The sequence below is a fragment of the Choloepus didactylus genome, chromosome 4 (genome assembly GCF_015220235.1).
Source record: "Choloepus didactylus isolate mChoDid1 chromosome 4, mChoDid1.pri, whole genome shotgun sequence".
Taxonomy (NCBI): domain Eukaryota; kingdom Metazoa; phylum Chordata; class Mammalia; order Pilosa; family Megalonychidae; genus Choloepus; species Choloepus didactylus.
The window spans coordinates 162906835-162926531 of NC_051310.1; the positions used below are offsets into that span (position 1 = coordinate 162906835).

At 39.9% G+C, this 19697-nt stretch overlaps 2 pseudogenes; both read left to right on the forward strand.

Annotated features, from left to right (window-relative positions):
* Positions 1-920: 920 nt before the first annotated feature.
* On the forward strand, positions 921-1418 carry LOC119532983 (annotated as a pseudogene).
* A 395-nt stretch (positions 1419-1813) lies between these two features.
* On the forward strand, positions 1814-18707 carry LOC119532984 (annotated as a pseudogene).
* Positions 18708-19697: the final 990 nt, after the last annotated feature.

Sequence of the window (19697 nt, forward strand, 5' to 3'; positions counted from 1 at the left end):
ACTTTATTTTGGTGGCAGTTCCTGGTGAGCAATAATTAATCCCTTTTGGACTACAAGGGATTAGCCACTTCTTAACTTCTTCTTGGTCATTTATCTTGAACTTTCTTGCCAAAAAAAAAATCCTTTTCATATCACAGAGCAATATTGATCACACAAGAATAGAAAATCTTCTCATTAAAGCCCTGAAGCTCATTAGGGAGGTTTAAGTTATTCTAACACTTCCCTGATATTGTTATATACATGTAGCTGAAGAGCCCTGACTTTCCTGCCAGCTAATTGTTTTATGAGCTGAGCCATAGACCAAAGTACATTTTCTATGCTGAACAGAAGACAGAGTAGTAGCTGTTTTTCTTAAATCAACTAATTAAAATCTTCTCTGCCAAAACACTGTTTTTATCTATTACGTTAGCACGTGCTTGTAAGCATGTTACATATATGCTTCATTGTATACAACCAATGTGTTTCTAGAAAGTCAGGACTATTTGGAACCCATTTGAGGTGCAGAGAAGATAAGAAGCTAAAGGAAACTCATGCAAAACACTTTGAAGCATTCTCAAGTAAACAGCTATCCCCTAATTTATGTTATCTTATAAACTAGGTGTGGGGCACAAAGATAATAATAATAATCCATAAAGCTGGAAGAGACCGCATAAAAGCTGTTACGCTTTTTTTTTTCAGATTCACGGGAACCACTAGAATAAACAAGCCAAATAAGTTGTGTGTTTTTTCCTGCAGTTCTTTACTTTTCAGCATTTCAGTATGTTTATGTATATGGTAACTCTTCAACAAAAGGATAGAGTGTTTCCCAAATTTAAGCCACTGAAAACCTTTTCTAAAGTTGTTTCCAGGAATTGAGAGTCAGAGGGGGCGGCATGACGTCATCACGCTCCTACCTGCGCCGCGCGACTGGACAGACCCAACCCCGAGGAGACCAAAGTCACATAATGTCAATAGCTTGCTCGTCCATCTATGCCAAAAGGATCGTGGGGAAGGTGATTGGGACAGCAATGCAAAAAACTGCTAAAGTGAGAGTGACCTGCCTTGTTCTGGATACCTTCTTATTAAAGTATTTTAATAAGCGGAAAACCTACTTTGCTCACGATGCTCTCCAGTAGTGCACAGTTGGGGATACTGTGCTTTTCAAAACATTACCTGTTCCACAAACGAAGCATGTGAAGCATAAACTGGCTGAGATCATTTTCAGAGTGGGAAAAGTCATAGATGCAGTGACAGGAAAACCCTGGACGGGAAACACATACCTGGAGATTCCGATCAGTTTGGAAACCACCCACCTAAGCAAAAATCTGAAAGAACTGCATATCTCTTCAACACAATTAAGGAGGCTCAGGAAAAGGTGCCAAAGGGAAAGATTTACAAGTTTGCTTTATGAAAAAAGAAACTTTGCTAACTCATCTTAAACTGTCCAATTGCTCTTCTGGTATTTATGAAGTTGCTGAAAGTAAATAAGGTAAAGGGCTTTTTGTAAAGGTTTATGGTCATAGTTCCAATTTCCTTTTGTAAAGGTTTATGGTCATAGTTCCTATTTCTTTTTTCAGTAAACATTAAGTTCCTTTTACATTAAGCGTGTCTAGCTGTCTGCTGCATCATTCTGCAAGCTCTTTGATTTAGAAGACATGTTTTTTTCATTCTAAGGAATCTTGAATTTTTCTCAGGACCTTTAGTTTGGGAGAAGAAAACATTTTGATACCATAAACAGATAAGACCACATTAATTGAATATTTATTTTTTAATGGTGTATATTCAAAATTAATTTTTTTTCTGATTTCACCAATTCCAAAGGGATATAATCAACATGCCTGTGGTCAGGTATTGTCAGATTAAGCTGTATTAATAAGGATGTCAACATGTAGAGAATTTTAAAAACAGAGTCAGAGGGCCATAAATTAGAAAAAAGTTGAACTAAAGTACAAAATAAAATTATATGAATCAAAATGACACTAGGAGACAGTACAAATGTCTGATCAAATTTGATTCAAAATATTGAGATTTCAAGAAATCAGGTGGCACTGGACATAAGGCTGGTGTAGAATGAACAGTCTCTTCTTGACAACATTGTGGAGAGGAGAAGAAAGGCATTGTGTGACAACTACCCTGCTACAACCATGGGTACCAAAGCATTAAGAAATGTGCAGATAAATTAAGTTAATTTGACCATTTGATATCCTTCAGATTAATTTTTTTTAATTTTTTGCACAGTTTTATTCCCATACCATACAATCCATCTTAGGTAAACAATCAGTGATTCCAGGTGTAATCACATAGTTATGCATTTACCACCAAAATCTATATGAGGACATTTCCATTTCTTCCTCAATGAAAGAGGAAGAGGAGAGAAAAAAAGGAAGAATAAAATAATAGAAAAAAAATAAAATACAAGAAAGGTCATAAAACACCACCACCACCAAGAATCCCATACCTCTCCCTTATATCCCCTTCTTATAGACATTTAGCTTCGTTACAATTAATGGAAGCATATTACCATGTTACTGTTAACTATAGACTCTAGTTGGCACTGATTGTATTTTCCCTCCATACCATCCAGTTTTCAACACCTTGCAATATTGACATTCATTTGTTCTCCCTTATGTAAAAACATTCTTATATTAGTACACTTAATCACCATAATTGACCACTCTAGATTTCACTAAGTTATACAGTCCCAGCATTTATCCTCCATCTTTCATTTTGGTATCATACATGCCCCTAGCCTTCTTCTTTCACCCATACTCGCATTCATCTTTGTTCAGAGTACTTACAATACTGTGCTACCATCACACAGTATTGTGCTATCCATTTCTGAATCTATACAATCAACCCTGTTGAACACTCAGTACTCCTTCAGCATCAGATGCCTGATCTCTACCCTCCTTCTATCTCCTGATAACCTGTGTTCTCAACTTTAAATTTCAAGGTCCACTTATAAATGTTAGTCCATATTAGTGAGACTATACATTAATTTTCTGTTTACTTCTGGCTAATTTCACTCAATGTAATGTCTACTGTCTACCATTTTGTCCTTTGTATTTTATATGTCATATCTTATTTTATTTTTATTTTTTCCTCCCCCTCATTTTTTACCATTACTGATAGTCTTCATTTCTACACTCTTTTCCAAACCTCTCTCCTATCTTTTCCTATCTACCTGTAGTGCTCCCTTTATTATTTCTTGTAGAGCAGGTGTCTTGTTCACAAATTCTCTTGGTGTCTGTTTGTCTGAAAATATTTTAAACTCTCCCTCATTTTTGAAGGAAGTTTTGCCAGATATAGAATTCTTGGTTGGCAGTTTTTGTCTTTCAGTATCTTAAATATACCATGCCACTGCCTTCTCACCTCTGTGGTTTCTACCGAGACATCTGCACATAGTCTTATTGAGCTTCCCTTGTATGTGATGGCTTGCTTTTCTCTTGCTGTTTTCAGAATTCTCTGATTTTTACATTTGATAATCTGATTATTAAGTGTCTTGGAGTAGGTCTATTTGGATCTATTGTTTGGGGTGTGCTTCACTTCTTGGATCTGTAATTTTATGTGTTTCATAAGAGGTGGGAAATTTTCAGTGATTATTTCCTCCATTATTCTTTCTGCCCCCTTTCCCTTCTCTTCTTCTTTTGGGACACCCATGGCACATATATTCCTGGGATTCATGCTGTCATTCAGTTCCCTTTTGTCATTCAGTTCCATTTTGTCATTCAGTTCCATTCTTTTCTCCATCTGTTCTTTTGTGTGTAGGGCTTCAAATGTCCTGTTCTCCAGTTCATGAATCCCTTCCTCTGTCTCTTCAGATCTGCTGTTGTATGTCTCCATTGTGTCTTTCATTTCTTCTATTACCTTTCATTCCCATAAACTCTGTCATTTGTCTTCTCAAGCTTACAAATTCTTCTTTACAGTTACCCAATGTCTTCTTTATGTCCTTCATCTCTTTTGCCATATTTTCCTTCATCTTGTTGATTTCATTTAGAAGATTTGTTTGAACATCTTTAATTAGTTGTTTCAACTCCTGTATTTCATTACAGTGTAAGTTTATTTCTTTGACTGGGCCATATCATCATTTTTCCTAGTGTGAATCATAATTTTTTGTTGTCTAAGCATCTGGTTTCCTTGATTACACCAGTCAGATTTTCCCAGACCAGACAGGCCCAGGTCTCAGGAGAAGGGTGTAATCAGTATCAAGTTACCAGGTCTATGCTGTGATTTCAGCTGTCCCACCCATTCCAGACTGGTGTACAATGTGTTTCAGGTCACAGATGTTCCCCAACAGTTGCTCCAGACTACTTACTAGTTAGTTGTTCCTGGCTATTTATTTACTCAGCGCTCTAGAGGACTAACTAAATTCCACACCTCCCTATGCAGCCATCTTGCCTCTTATCCAGATTAAAAATGGAATGAATGAATATAGTCTCAAGCTTTAATAGGCTTGAGCAGCATATAGGAAATGCCCAAATCCCCAGAGTTGCCAAACTATTGTAGTTTTCTTAGCATTTTCCAAATATCAGACACTTTATAAAACATTCTTCACTAGCACATTATTGGAACTTCTGTGTTTTTAAAAGAAACATCATTATCATATTCATAAGTTGCTTTATGAAGGCCTTAAACTTTTTAATTGCCACCTATAAATAAGGATCTAATTTAATGAACATACAATTGAGATTTGTGATCTTGGGCCAGATTTTTTGCTTAAAACCCAGGATTTTTACATAAGCAACTGAGTGGAGAGTGAATAAGGGAAGAAGGGAAATTTTAGGAAAAAGGATGAAGATTTCAATTTTTGCCATGTGATCTGGAGGTGCCTGTGGATCATTTTGGGGGAGATTTTCATCTAAGTACTTGGATATTCATATCTGAAGTTCAGAAAAATTGGGGTATAAAAATTTGGGATTCATCAGCAAACAGATGGGAACTGAAACCAAAGAAGTAGTTAAGAGCATTCAGATATATCATTCAGATGGGCAATGTAAAGTGATCTGAGAATAAATCCAGAATAAAACACTGGAGAAAAAAAGTCTTATTATTGAATGCTTATGCAGAGAAAAACAAGAATTTCTTACAGAATAATGATTTACTAAAGCTTATTTTATATGAAGGTGCATGATATTATTGCCTTTCATATTGAGCTCACTTTCTTGTGTCTCACAAATCATATGCATGTGTATGTACACACAAACACAGACATACACATAAAGGTATACACACACATAGGCAGCTTTCAGAATCATCATTATAATATCATGGTAGCAAAAATTGTTTATGAAGCTTTTACCATGTGCCAGATGCTGTGCTAAGTGTTGTATATATGTTTAGTCATTTAATCTTCATAATAGCCTGTTTTGGTTATGTGTTGCTATAATAAAAGGTCCCCAAACTGTTTATTAAAATAACTGAAACAACAACTGTTTATTGTATAGCATGATTTTAAGGGTCAAGAAGTCAGGTGGGCTTAGGATGGGTGATTCTTATGCTCCCCATGGAGTCAGCTGAAGTCAATCAGGGGTATTCAGCTTAATTCCTATATCTAGTACCTTGGCTGGAATGGCTGAAAAGCTGGGCTCAGTGGTACTGTTAACCACAGCATGTCAAAAACAACACATGTTGTCTTCCAGCATGACAGTCTTAGGGTAGTTGGACTTCCTTCTTTGGTGGCTAAGGGCTCCTAGAGAGAGTTTTCCAAGGGGAAGGATTCTAAGAGGGATTAACAAAAGATGTAGAGCTTCAAGTAATCTAGCCTCAAAAGTCCCGGAATCATATTTGCACTGAATTCTATTATTTAAGAATGTCACTAAGGTCAGCCCAGATTCAAGGAGATGGGAATTAGACTCCACCTCTCAAAGGGAGGGCTAGAAAAGAATTTGAAGCTATCTTTAATCTACCACATAGCCCTATAATGTAAGTGTTATTATCACTCCCTTTTATAAATAAAAAAACTGAGTTTTCTTTGGTTAAGCATATTGCCAAGATTCCACTGCTATTAAGTGGCTGAACTAATTTTTGATGATGGTAGTCCTAACTCCAGTGACTTAGTCCTTAACTGCTGTTTCAGAAATTTTTTATTCTGATTCATATTTAAGGAGCTGTTTTGGTTATCAGCAAGTCTACTAACATAATAAGCAAAGCTATCAAATTTTGGATAATTTGAAAGATATAATTTTTAAAATATGTGTACAGTGCCCTCATAGATTTAGCAGAAGATGTGATATTTACCAACACATAACCCTCAAGAATCTGAGAACAAAATCATTTTAGCATAGTATGTAGCAAGTGCTGTAAAAAAAAAAAAATAGCTATCGTAGCTCAGAGGCGGAAAAAACTCCCAGCTATGCCTATACTCCCAATCCACTCAGCATCCATAGGGCCACCTTTCAAGGCTCAACTTCAAAGACCACATCCTCCTTGAACCCATTCCTGAATCCTCTCTACCTTTTGAGGCTTTATTATATGCTGTTTATACTTATCTCAGAGTATTTACCTTATCCCACCTTATCTTATGGTTATGTTCACACTTGTCTAATCTGTCTTCTGTCAACCAGCACGTTTGCCTTCCTCATCTTGGCTCTTCTTTAGCCCATAGCATAGAAAGAATGAAACAATAATTACTTGGTGAATTAATAATAAATATAGACCTATTAAAGAATTATTGAACATCCTGTGGTAGATTGAATTATATATCCCATAAAAGACAAGTTCCTAGTCTTAATTCACATCCCTGTGATTCTGTACTCTTTTGTAAATAGGACTCTTTGAAGATGTATTATTAGTTAGGCTATTGTTCTAGTTTGCTAATGCTGCCAAAATGCAAAACACCAGAAATGGACTGGCTTTTATAAAGGGGGTTCATTTGGTTACACAGTTACAGTCTTAAGGCCATAAAATGTCCAAGGTAATGCATCATCAATTGGGTACCTTCAGTGAAGGATGGCCAATGGCATCTGGAAAACCTCTGTTAGCTGAGAAGGCACATGGCTGGCATCTGCCCCAAAGTTCTGGTTTCAAAATACCTTGCTCCCAGGATGTTTCTCTCTAGGCTGCAGCTCTTCTTCAAAATGTCACTCTCAGTTGCTCTTGGGGCATTTGTCCTCTCTTAGCTTCTCCGGAGCAAGAGTCTGCTTTCAACAGCCGTCTTCAAACTGCAGTTCCACTGTCAGCTCCTGGGCATTCTTCAGAGTGTCCTTCTTCGCTGTAGCAAGCTCGCTCCTTCTGTCTGAGCTTATATATTGCTCCAGTAAACTAATAAAGGCCCACACTGAATGGGTGGGGCCATACCTCCATGGAAATTATCCAGAGTTATCACACACAGTTGGATGGGGCGCATCTCCATGGAAATAATCTAATCCAAACATTCCAAACTTAATCCACACTAATATGTCTGCCCCCACAAGACTGCATCAAAGAACATGGCTTTTTCTGGGGAACATGATATATACAAACCAGTACAGCTATGGACTAATTTCTGAACAGGGTCTTCTAAGAGTCTATTTAGATATGGCCAAACTGAATCAGGATGGACCTTAATCTGTACTTCTGGAGGGCTTATAAAGACATAGAAAGACAGGGGAGGAAATCAGGGACATTGGCATGTGACAGGAGACAGAGATACAAACCAAGAAACCCCAACAATTTCAGCAAACCAGCTCCAGAATGCTACAGACCTTGAGGAGAAAGCCTGGCCTTGCTGATGCTTTGCTTTGGGACTTCTGGCCTCTAAAACTATGGGCCAATAAATTGTTGTTGCTTAAACTAGCCCACTGTGTGGCATTTGACAGGGCAGCCTGACAAACTAAGATGCATCCATTCAATATTTATTGATTGTCTACTATATGCCAGGTACTAGCAACAGAAATTTGAAACCATGGACATGCACTTGCAGAGTTTACAATATTGTTAACTAGTAAGTCCAAATCTAAACCATAGAATTTAAAGATTCATACTAGGATGGTTATTGGCAGCCATGAAAATGGCTTGAATGCAGTTTAAAGTGAGAGGCTTAGCTAACATGAATTTTGAAGCTTCAATGTTTACAGTTTACAAAGACCTGAACATTTAAATCATTAACAAAAAGGGCCTATTTTTTATTCACTATGGTCCAATTAGGGGGAAAGCTCTCCCTTCATCATCTGATGGTGTCATTTGCAATTTAAAAAAAAGTAAAATTGGTGAGTCAAAATCTCAAGGACTGAAAATAATGGATCACATTTGACTTATAATAGCTTCAGAGTATTGGCAATAGATCAATATCCTTATTAACAAAAGCATGTTATTGAAATCCTATTTCACCTATTGTTTGGATTTATCACCAATACATTATGTCATTAAGGTTCTATTTTTATGAAATTTAAATTTTGCCACTTTCATTTCATATGATAATTTTGTCCATTAAAAATCAATAAGGTGGGGAAGGACAAGATGGTGGCATAGAGAGGAGTGGAATTTAGTTAGTACCCTGGATCTACTAATAAACAACCAGGAACAGCTAGTAAATGATCTGGAATAACTGCTGGGAGACACCTGTGACTGTTCACATATTGCTCACCAACCTGGATTGGGAGAAAAGCCTGAGACCACAGCATAGAATCTTTAAGCAAAAATTGTGGAACCATGCCAGGAGCCCCCTTCCCCATGGCGGGCCAAACTGCAAAGCTTTACTATGCTAGAAACTAGCAGCAGTCTTCCAGTGGAGCAAGTGAGTATAGCTCAGCTGAGCTCCAAATGGGGTTTTAATTAACAAATGTGGACTGCTGAATACAAGCTACAAACCACCTAACAAGCAGGCAGGAGCTTTTAGTGGTGACTGGCCTTAAAAAACCAGAAGACTCATCTGACCTGGGAGGAGGAGCCTAGAAAACCAGCTGTTACCTCCGGCTGATGAATGAATCTGGGGAGCCATGTACTGGCTCCAAAAGGGGGCTTTCTGTCCCTTTTTCTCTCTCTCAACCTGAGGGGCTCAGAAGAGAGAGAGCTGCAGCCATTTTCAGTTCCCAATGCTCAGACACAGAGAGGGGTGGAGATAACAGAGTCAGAGAGACAACAATTCAAATGCAGATGAAAACTCCAGAGGGGTTTTATCCTCTTTAAGAGAAAAGAGGTGGAGCCCAGCTTTCCCTTCAGAACCAGAGCCCAGAACTTGGGGGAAAACAGCCAAAACAGAAGCTGAAGTGGCCCATCTCCTTACACCAGTCAGGAGCAACAGGCTGACAGGCACCACCTGCTGGGCAGGTTAGGAAAAGCACAGTGATTGGAACCTCACAGGAAATCTGCCATTCCTCTAACATACACCCTGAATATAGCCCCATTCTGAGATCTGAACCCATTCTGGTCTGGGAAAATCTGTCTGAGTTAACCAAGGAAACCAGATGCCTAGACAACAGAAAACTACAATCTATACAAGGAAAAGCATAGATATGGCCCAGTCAAAGAAACAAACTTACACCTCAATCAAGATACAGTTGAGATATGATTTCACTTTAATGAAACAGTCAATTAAAGATTTTCAAAGAAATATACTAAATGAAATCAAAAATCAAATCAATGAGTTCAGGGAAGATATAACAAAAGAGACAAAGCCCATAAAGAAAACACTAGGCAAACATAAGGTAGAAACCAAAAGTTTGAAAAAACAACTGGCAGAATCTATGGGAATGAAGGGCACAGGAGATGAAAAACACAATGGAGAGATACAACAGCAGATCTCAAGAGGCAGAAGAAAACACTCAGGAACTGCAGAACAAGACATCTGAAATCTTACACACAAAAGAACAGATAGGGAAAAGAATGGAAAAATATGAGCATTATCTCAGGGAACTGAAGGATAACATGAAACACACAAATGTAAGTGGCATAGGTGTCCCAGAAGGAGAAGAAAAGGGAAAACAGACAGAAGCAATAACAGAGGAAATAATCAATGAATATTTCCAATCTCTTATGAAAGACATAAAATACAGATCCCAGAAGCACAGCCTGCTCCAAACAGAATAGATCTGAATAGGCCTATGTCAAGACACTTACTAATCAGATTACCCAACATCAAAGACAAAGAGGGAATTCTGAAAGCAGCAGGAGAAAAGCAATCCATCACATCCAAAGGAAGCTTGATAAGACTATGCCATGGAGGCAAGAAGGAAGTGGTGTGATATATTTAAGATACTGAAAGAGAAAAACCACCAACTAAGAATCCTATATCTGGCAAAACTGTCCTTCAAATATGAGGGAGAGTTTAAAATATTCTCTTACAAGCAGACAATGAGAGAGTTTGTGAATAAGATACCTGTACTACAGGAAATAATAAAGGGAGTACTACAGACAAATAGGAAAAGACAGGAGTGAGAGGCTTGGACACAATTTGGGGTGATGGTAGCCCAGCAATGTAAGTGCACTGAACAAAGATGACTGTGAGTATAATTGAAAGAGGAAGGTTAGGAGCATGTGGGACACCAGAAGGAAAGAGGAAAGATAAAGACTGGGACTTTATAACTCAATGAAACCTAGAGTGCTCAACAATTGTGATAAAGCGTACAAATATATCTTTGCATGAAGGAGAACAAATGAATGTCAACCTTGCAAGGTGTTATAAATAGGGTGGTATGGGGGAAAATACAAACTAGAGACTATAGTTAACAGAAACTTTGTATTATGCTTCCTTTAATGTAACAAAAGCAATATACCAAAGCTAAATGCATATAAGAGGGGGACATAAGGGAGGGTATGAGACTCTTGGCATTGGTGATGTTGCCTGACTCTTATTCTACTTTAGTTTAATTCTGTCTTTCCTTTCACTCCTTTTTAGCTGTCAGGTTTTTTTTCTTTCTTTCTTTTTCTTTTGTCTCTCTACCTTCTTTGACTCTCCCTCCTTCTTTGTGGAAGAAATAGAGATGTCCTTATATAGATAGTGGTGATGGTGGTGAATACATAAATATGTAACTATACAGGGAACCATTGATTGTTTACTTAGGATGGAAAGTATGGTGGGTGAACAAAACTGTCTTAAAAAAAAAGTGAGTTGATGGAGAAACCTTGAGGGCACTACATTGAGTGAAATGTCAGACACGTAACGACAAATATTGCATGGTCTTACTGATATGAACTAATTATAATATGTAAACACATGGACATGAAATATAAGTTAACTGGACATAGAATGAGGCTAAAGAATGGGGAGCAGTTGCTTATCATAAGCATAATGTTCAACTAAGTTGAGCCTAAGTGCTTGGAAGTGGACAGAGGTGATGGTAGCACGTTACTGTGGAAATAACTAACAGTGCTGAATATTGTGTGAAAGTGGTGAAAAGCAGAAGCCTAGAGTCACATAGGTCACCAAAGGAAAGTTGGAAGTTAAAAGATGAGAATGTATAAAACAGTGAATCTTGTGGTGGACAATGTCCATGATTAACTGTACAATATTAGAAATCTCTTTCATGAACTGGAACAAATGTATGACAATATAACTAGAAGCTATTAATAGAGGGATATATAGGGAAAAATATACCTATTGCAAACTATGTACTATAGTTTATATATGTATATATATATATATATATATATATAATGGTATTTTCACATTCTTTCATCAACAGTAAAAAATGTACTATACCAATACTATGATCCAATAATGGGAGGGGGTAGGGGTAGGGGAGGAATTGAGTTTTCTTTTTTGTCTCTATTTCTTTTCTGGAGTAATGAAAATGTTCTAAAAATTGGAAAAAAGTTAAATGTGGTGATGGGTGCACAGCTGTATGACGGTACCGTGGGCAATTGATTGTACACTTTGAATCTTTGGATGATTGTATGGTATGTGAACAATCTCAATAAAATTTAAAAAAAATCAATAGTAATTTTCTAATTTAAAATACAAAGACAAAAACATTCTGGGAATTTTGCATCTGTTGATATATATAATAAATTTATTTAGTAAGAATGATAAACTCTAGTTTCTCCACTGTAAACCAATTACAACCCAAAGTGACCTCCTATGAAAGCAAATACCTGAATTAAACTCAACTTTCAAATAAAAATCTTTTTGTGTCCACTAATTCAGACATCCTACTTGTTCATATCAAAATAAGCACTCAAGAAACTCAAGGATGGTTTCAGCCAATGCAAAATGTAAGAGGATCATAGAGTTTAAAAAGTTAATTTTCTCAGAGAAAGTTGAGCTTTAGCAGGGCAAAGTCTTAAGCTAAATGGAATAATTTCTCACTGAGAAAGTTAAGCATCAGCTGGTAAGTGGAGATGGTAATGGATGAGAAGGTGCTCCTTTAGTCTACTGGGTTCTCTTTACAACTTTTCATAGTTCATCACAACAAAAGTTTGGTCATGATAGAAAATTAGAGAATAATCAATATCCTAAATTAATGGGCATGACTCAATAACAATAAGGAAAGTCTTATATTTTATTTCTCTGGTGAACCTTCCTGCAGAGCAAGTTGCTACACAGTGCATTGTGGGAGCACAGGCTCAGGTACAATAAAAGCTTTCAGCAAGTAACTGCTTTATTACTTACAAAACAGCAGGGGAAGAGTTCCTATCATGGCCAATTTCCTAGAGAGGCCAGATGTTCAGGGTCCACAACCCAGCATGCACAGATGAAGGACACTTGTGCTGCTTGAGTGGTGGGGTTTTTTTACACCCCAAGGGGAGAGGGCACCACCAATGAGCCGAAACCATTCATCAAGCAACCCCTGTAGCTGGCTCTGGTTAAGATTTAATGTCTCTCCCAGGCTGCCTGTGGATTCCTGCAAAATAAACACCTACATACAAATAAACAAGAGTGGAAAAGGAGGGGGGTAGGCAAGGACTGGGAGATGGCCACTAAGAGTGTCCATGACTTCACCAGTATTTCCCTTAGCAGTTATCTGTTGTGATGGTTAGGTTCATGCGTCAACTTGGCCAGTTGATAGTACCCAGCTGTCTGGTCAAACAAGCACTGGCCTAACAATCGCTGCAAGGATGTTTGTGGCTGGTTAGTAAACCAACAGGCTGGTTTATTAAATTATCAGTCAATTGGCTGCAGCTGTGATGACTCACCGAAGGGTGTGTCTTCTGCAAAGAAAGAATGCAATTGGCTGGATTTAATCCAGTTAATCAGTTGAAGACTTATAAGTGAAACAGATAGAGGATCTTCACTTCTTCGGCTGCCCAGCAAAGCGTTCACTGAGGAGTTCGTCAAAGTTGCCGGTTCGTTTCCTGAGGAGTTCGTCAGACATATTCCTTGGAATTGACAGTTTGCTGACTGCCCTACAGAATTCGGACTCATGCATACCCACAGTTGTGTGAGTAACTTTTATAAATTTTATAGTCATAGATACCTCTCATTGATTCTGTTTCCCTAGAGAACCCTAACTAATACAACTTGGTACCAGAAGTGGTTCTTAAGAAACAGAATCTTAAAATGGGCTTTTACAATTTGTTTTCTACTCTGATTAGATTCAAAGGCACTAATGACTCTATTTCCAATAATCAAGAGGGCACTGACAGTCCATGGCATGAGTTGACAAAGGAGATACGCAAAACAGCACCATTTGATTCTCCTAATCATACTCTTTTATGAAGCAAGGCTCTGGGTAACAGTGTTTTTGACATCTTCACAGAGTTTTGCAGAATTACGAGGTATAATGATGTTGGCTGGCTGCTCTTAGATATGTTGGACAAAGTTGTAAGAGAAAGGGACAAGTTAAAGGCTGCAAATTCAAAACTTAAACACCGTACGACAGATGTAATGGTTTCTATGTGTGCCCTGAAAGAAAATCTTATTTCCTATACCCTCAGACTTGAGGTTTCTGAAAACCAGATGCAGGCTCTCATTGTGTGAGCAGCAGATTTACAACATAAACTAAAATCTCAACCTCTCAGTGTGTCTGCTATTAAAGTAAAGGCATTGATTGGAAAAGAACGGGATCTGGAAACTTGGGATGGGGACATATGGATTGATAATAATTGCAGTGAAGACATTGGAACCCTGGATTCTGCTGAGTCATTGTTAGATTTACCTGTAGAGGGCTGTCCTGAGGAAACAGCTTCCCCACCTCCAGTTTGCCCTAAGGAGCCTGCCATCCAACCCCCACGAAAGAGATTAACCCTTCAGTGCCTGCTAATCCTGTAATCACCTCCTCACTCCTCTGTCTGGAGAGATTAATCCAGTTTTAAGAGATGAAAATGCAACAGAATGTCCTGAGGTAAATGGCTTGAGGGATAATTCTAACTCTTTTCATGACCCACCCCCACCACCAGTCTTTGCTTCAAGACCCATAACTAGACTAATGTCCCAAAAGGCCCCAAAGGGTGAGGTACAAAGTGTGACCCATGAAGAGGTATGCTATTCTCCAAAGGAACTGTATGAGTTTTCCAACTTATACAGACAGAAACCAGGGAGAATATGTGTGGGAATGGATATTAAGGGTGTAGGATAATGGTGGAAGGAATATAAGGTTGAATCAGGCTGAATTTACTGATATGGGCCCACTAAGAACAGATTCTGCATTCAGTGTTTTAGCTTGAGGGGTTAGAATGGGCATTAACAGTCTGTTTGGGTGGTTGACTGAAACATGGATCAAAAGGTGGCTGGCATTACTGGAGGCTGAAATCCCAGAACTGCCCTGGTACAATGTGGAGGAGGAGATTCAAAGGCTTAGAGAGATTGGAATGTTAGAGTGGATTTATCATGGAAGACCTTCTCACACACCCCTGGAATTTCCAGAGGACACACCTTTTACCAGGACTGTAAGGAATAAATTTGTGAGACTAGCGCCATCATCCCTGAAGAGCTCTGTAGTCGCCCTTCTCTGTAGGCCAGATATTACTGAAGGAACCGCTGTCACTGAGCTGGAATCCTTAGACACAATAGGTATAATCAGGTCCCAAGTCAGCAGAAGCCAAGTGGCTACAGTTAATCACCACAGACAAGGTGGGCATGGCTACCATAATGGAAAACAGGCTCAAAGCAGCAATCAAACTAATATGACTTGCAGAGACTTATGGCATTTGCTAGTGGATCATGGAGTACCAAGTAATAAAATACATGGGCAATAGACTAAATTCTTGTTTGAACTATATAGGCAGAAGAATTCTAGATCACATGACCAAAAGTCTCCTGTGAATTACAAAAACAGAGAGTCACAGCCCCTTAATCAATTACCAGACTTGAGACAGTTTACAGATCCAGAGCCCCTTGAATGAAGGGAAGGCCGAGTACCCTTGGGGAAGGACCCTGTTACACTGCCAAAAATTTATACTGTTAATCTTCCTCCCAGCCTTTCTCAGGGGGACATACAGCATTTTACCAGGGTAACTGTGCATTGGGGAAAAGGAAATGATCAGATGTTTCATGGATTATTAGACACTGGTTCAGAAGTGACATTAATTCCCAGAGACCCAAAACATCACTCTGGTCCACCAGTCAGAGTTGGGGCTTATGGAGGTCAGGTGATTGTTGGAGTTTTAACTCAGGTCCATCTCACAGTGGGTCCAGTGGGTCCCTGGACCCATTCTGTGGTTACTTCCCCAGTGCCAGAATGCATAATTGGAATAAACATACTCAGCAACTGGCAGAATCCTCACATTGGTCCCCTGATTCATGGAGTGAGGGCTATTATGGTAGGAAAGGCCAAGTGGAAGCCACTAGAACTGCCCCTACCCAGCAAAATAGTAAATCAGAAGCAATACCAGATTCCTGGAGGGATTGCTGAGAATCCCTCCAGGACTTGAAGGATGCAGTGATGGTGATTCCCACCATATCCCCATTCAACTCTCCTATTTGGCCTGTGCAGAAAACAGATGAGTCTTGGAGGATGACAGTGGATTAGCATAAGCTTAACCAGGTGGTGACTCCAATTGCAGCTGCTGTTCCAGATGTGGTATCATTGCTTGAGCAAATCAACACATCCCCTGGTAGCTGGTATGCAGCTATTGATCTGGCAAATGCTTTTTCTCAATTGCTGTCAGTAAGGACCACCAGAAATAGTTTGCATTCAGCTGGCAAGGCCAGCAGTTTACATTCACTGTGCTACCTCAGGGTTATATCAACTCTCCAGCCCTATGTCATAATATTGTCTGCAGAGATCTTCATTGTTTCTTCCTCCCACAAGACATCACACTGGTCCATTATTTTGATGATATCATGTTGATTGGACCTAGTGAGCAAGAAGCAGCAACTACTCTAGATTTGTTGGTAAGGTATTTGCGTGGCAGAGGATGGGAGATAAATCCAACAAAAATACAGGGGCCTTCCACCTCAGTAACATTTTTAGGTGTCCAGTGGTATGGGGCCTGCCGAGATATTCCTTCTAAGGTGAAGGATAAGCTGTTACTCTGGCCCCTCCTACAACCAAAAAAGAAGCACAACACTTAGTTGGCCTCTTTAGATTTTGGAGACAACATATTCCTCATTTAGGTGTGCTACTCCAGACCATTTACCGAGTGACCTCAAAAGCTTCTAGTTTTGAGTGGGGACCAGAACAAGATGAGGCTCTGCGACAGGTCCAGGCTGCTGTGCAAGCTGCTCTGCCACTTGAACCATATGATCCAGCTGACCCAATGGTGCTGGAAGTGTCAGTGGCAAATAGAGATGCTGTTTGGAGTCTTTGGGAGGCTCCTATAGGAGAATCACAATACAGGCCCTTAGGATTTTGGAGTAAAGCTTTACCATACTCTGCAGATAATTACTCTCCATTTGAGAAACAGCTGTTGGCCTGCTACTGGGCCTTAGTAGACACAGAACTCTTAACCACAGGCCACCAAGTTACCATGGGACCTGAGTTACCTATCATGAGCTGGGTGTTGTCTGATCCACCAAGCCATAAAGTTGGGCATGCACAGCAGCACTGCAGCATAGAATGGACATGGTAGATACAAGATAGAGCTCGAGCAGGTCCTGAAGGTACAAGTAAATTACATGAGGAAGTGGCCCAAATGCCCATGGCCCTCACTCCTTCCACCTTACCTTCTCTTTCCCAGCCCACAGCTATGGCATCTTTGGGAGTTCCTTACAGTCAGTTGACTGGGGAAGAGAAAACTCGGGCCTGGTTTACAGATGGTTCTGCACGATATGCAGGCACCACCTAAAAGTGGACAGCTGCGGGACTGCAGCCCCTTTCTGGGATGTCCCTGAAAGACAGTGATGAGGGGAAATCCTCCCAGTGGGCAGAACTTCGAGCAGTGCACCTGGTTGTTCACTTTGCTTGGAAGGAGAACTGGCCAGAGGTGTGCTTGTATACTGATTCATGGGCTGTTGCCAATGGTTTGGCTGGATGGTCAGGGACTTGGAAGGAACATGATTGGAAGATTGGTGACAAAGAAGTCTGGGGAAGAGGTATGTGGATAGACCTTTCTGAGTGGGCAAAAACATGAAGATATTTGTGTCCCATGTGAATGCTCACCAGAGGGTAACTTCAGCAGAAGAAGATTTTAATAACCAAGTGGATAAAATAACCCATTTGGTGGATACCAATCAGCCTCTTTCCCCAGCAACTCCTGTCATTGCCCAATGGGCTCATGAACAAAGTGGTCATGGTGGTAGGGATGGAGGTTATGCATGGGCTCAGCAACATGGACTTCCACTCACCAAGGCTGACCTGGCCACAGGCACTGCTGAGTGCCCAATCCGCCAGCAGCAGAGACCCACACTCAGTCCCTGATATGGCGCCGTTCCCCAAGGTGATCAGCCTTCTACCTGGTGGCAGGTTGATTAAATTGGACCACTTCCATCATGTAAGGGACAGCAATTTGTTCTTACTGGAATAGACACATACTCCAGATATGGGTTTGCCTTCCCTGCATGAAATGCTTCTGCCAAAACTACCAGCCATGGATTTACAGAATGCCTTATCCACTGTCATGGTATTCCACACAGCATTGCTTTTGACCAAGGAACCCACTTCACAGCAAATGAAGTGAGAGAATGGGCAGATGCTCATGGAATTCTCTGGTCTTACCATGTTCCCCATCATCCAGAGGCAGCTGCATTGATAGAACAGTGGAATGGCCTGTTGAAGACTCAATTATGGTGCCAACTAGGTGGCAATACCTTGCAGGGCTGGGGCAGTGTTCTCCAGGAGGCTGTGTATGCTCTGAATCAGCATCCACTCTATGGTGCTGTTTCTCCCATAGCCAGGATTCATGGGTCCAGGAATCAAGGGGTAGAAACAGGAGTGGCACCACTCACTATCACTCCTAGTGATCCACTAAGTAAAATTTTGCTTCCTGTCCCTGCAAGCTTAAGCTCTGCTGGTCTACAAGTCTTTGTTCCAAAAGGAGGAGTGCTTCCACCAGGAAACATAATAATCCCATTGAACTGGAAGTTAAGACTGCCACCTGGCCACTTTGGTCTTCTTCTGACTCTGAATCAACAGGCAAGGAAGGGGATTACTGTACTGGCTGGGGTGATTGATCCTGACTATCAAGGGGAAATAGCACTGCAACTACACAATGGAAGTAAAGAAGAGTTTTCCTGGAATACAGGAGATCCCCTTGGGTATCGTTTAGTACTACCATGCCCTGTGATTAAAGTCAATGGAAAACTACAATAACCCAATCCAGGCAGGATTACCAATGGCCAAGAAACTTCAGGAATGAAGGTTTGGGTCACCCCACCAGGCAAAGAACCACGGCCAGCTGAAGTGCTTGCTGAAGGTAAAGGGAACATGGAATGGGTAGTGGAAGAAGGTAGTGATAAATATGAACTATGGCCGTGTGACCAGTTACAGAAATGAGTTCTATGATGGCATTAATATTTCCTCCTTGTTTTGTTATGAGTATGCTTGTATTTGTTGGTAAAGCAAATATCTTTGCTTTCTTCTCTGTCTTCCCCTTATCATATGGTATAACCTGTACTGTTCATTTTGCTGTATTTAAGCTAAAGGAAATCAATTTTAAAAGCTAACATCACCCAAGGACTTGCACCCTATTCTGGAGAGATTTAGTGCATTTCCAGGTGTACACTGCACAGTGGAGTATTGTTAGGCAAAATATGTCTGTTATTGTTATCTACTTAGAGATAAAGTATGGTTTTAGGTGATGTGTATAACTGCCAAGTTGACAAGGGGTGGACTGTGATGGTTAGGTTCATGTGTCAACTTGGCCAGGTGATAGTACCCAGCTGTCTGGTCAAGCAAGCACTGGCCTAACAATTGCTGCAAGGATGTTTGTGGCTGGTTAGTAAACCAACAGGCTGGTTTATTAAATTATCAGTCATTTGGCTGCAGCTGTGACTGATGACTCACCAAAGGGCATGTCTTCCACAGTGAGAGAATGCAATTGGCTGGATTTAATCCAATTAATCAGTTGAAGATTTATAAGCAGGACAGATAGAGGACCTTCAGTCCTTCTTCAGCTGCCCAGCAAAGCATTTACTGAGGAGTTCATCAAAGTTGCCGGTTCGTTTCCTGAGGAGCTCATCGGACATCTTCCTTGGAGTTGACAGTTTGCTGACTGCCCTACAGAATTTGGACTCATGCATACCCACAGTTGCGTGAGTCACTTTTATAAATTTTATTGTCATAGATACCTCTCATTGATTGTTTCCCTAGAGAACCCTAACTAATACATCTGTATACTAGATTACTTTAAAAGAGGACACATTATAAGGTATCTATAAAGCAATACTAAAATTGAGCCCTGATTCAGGAAGAGAAGAAATTTGTTTTTGATATTAAGGGCTAGTTTTCATTGCAGAGTTAGAGACAGAATTTAGCTCTTTTGCC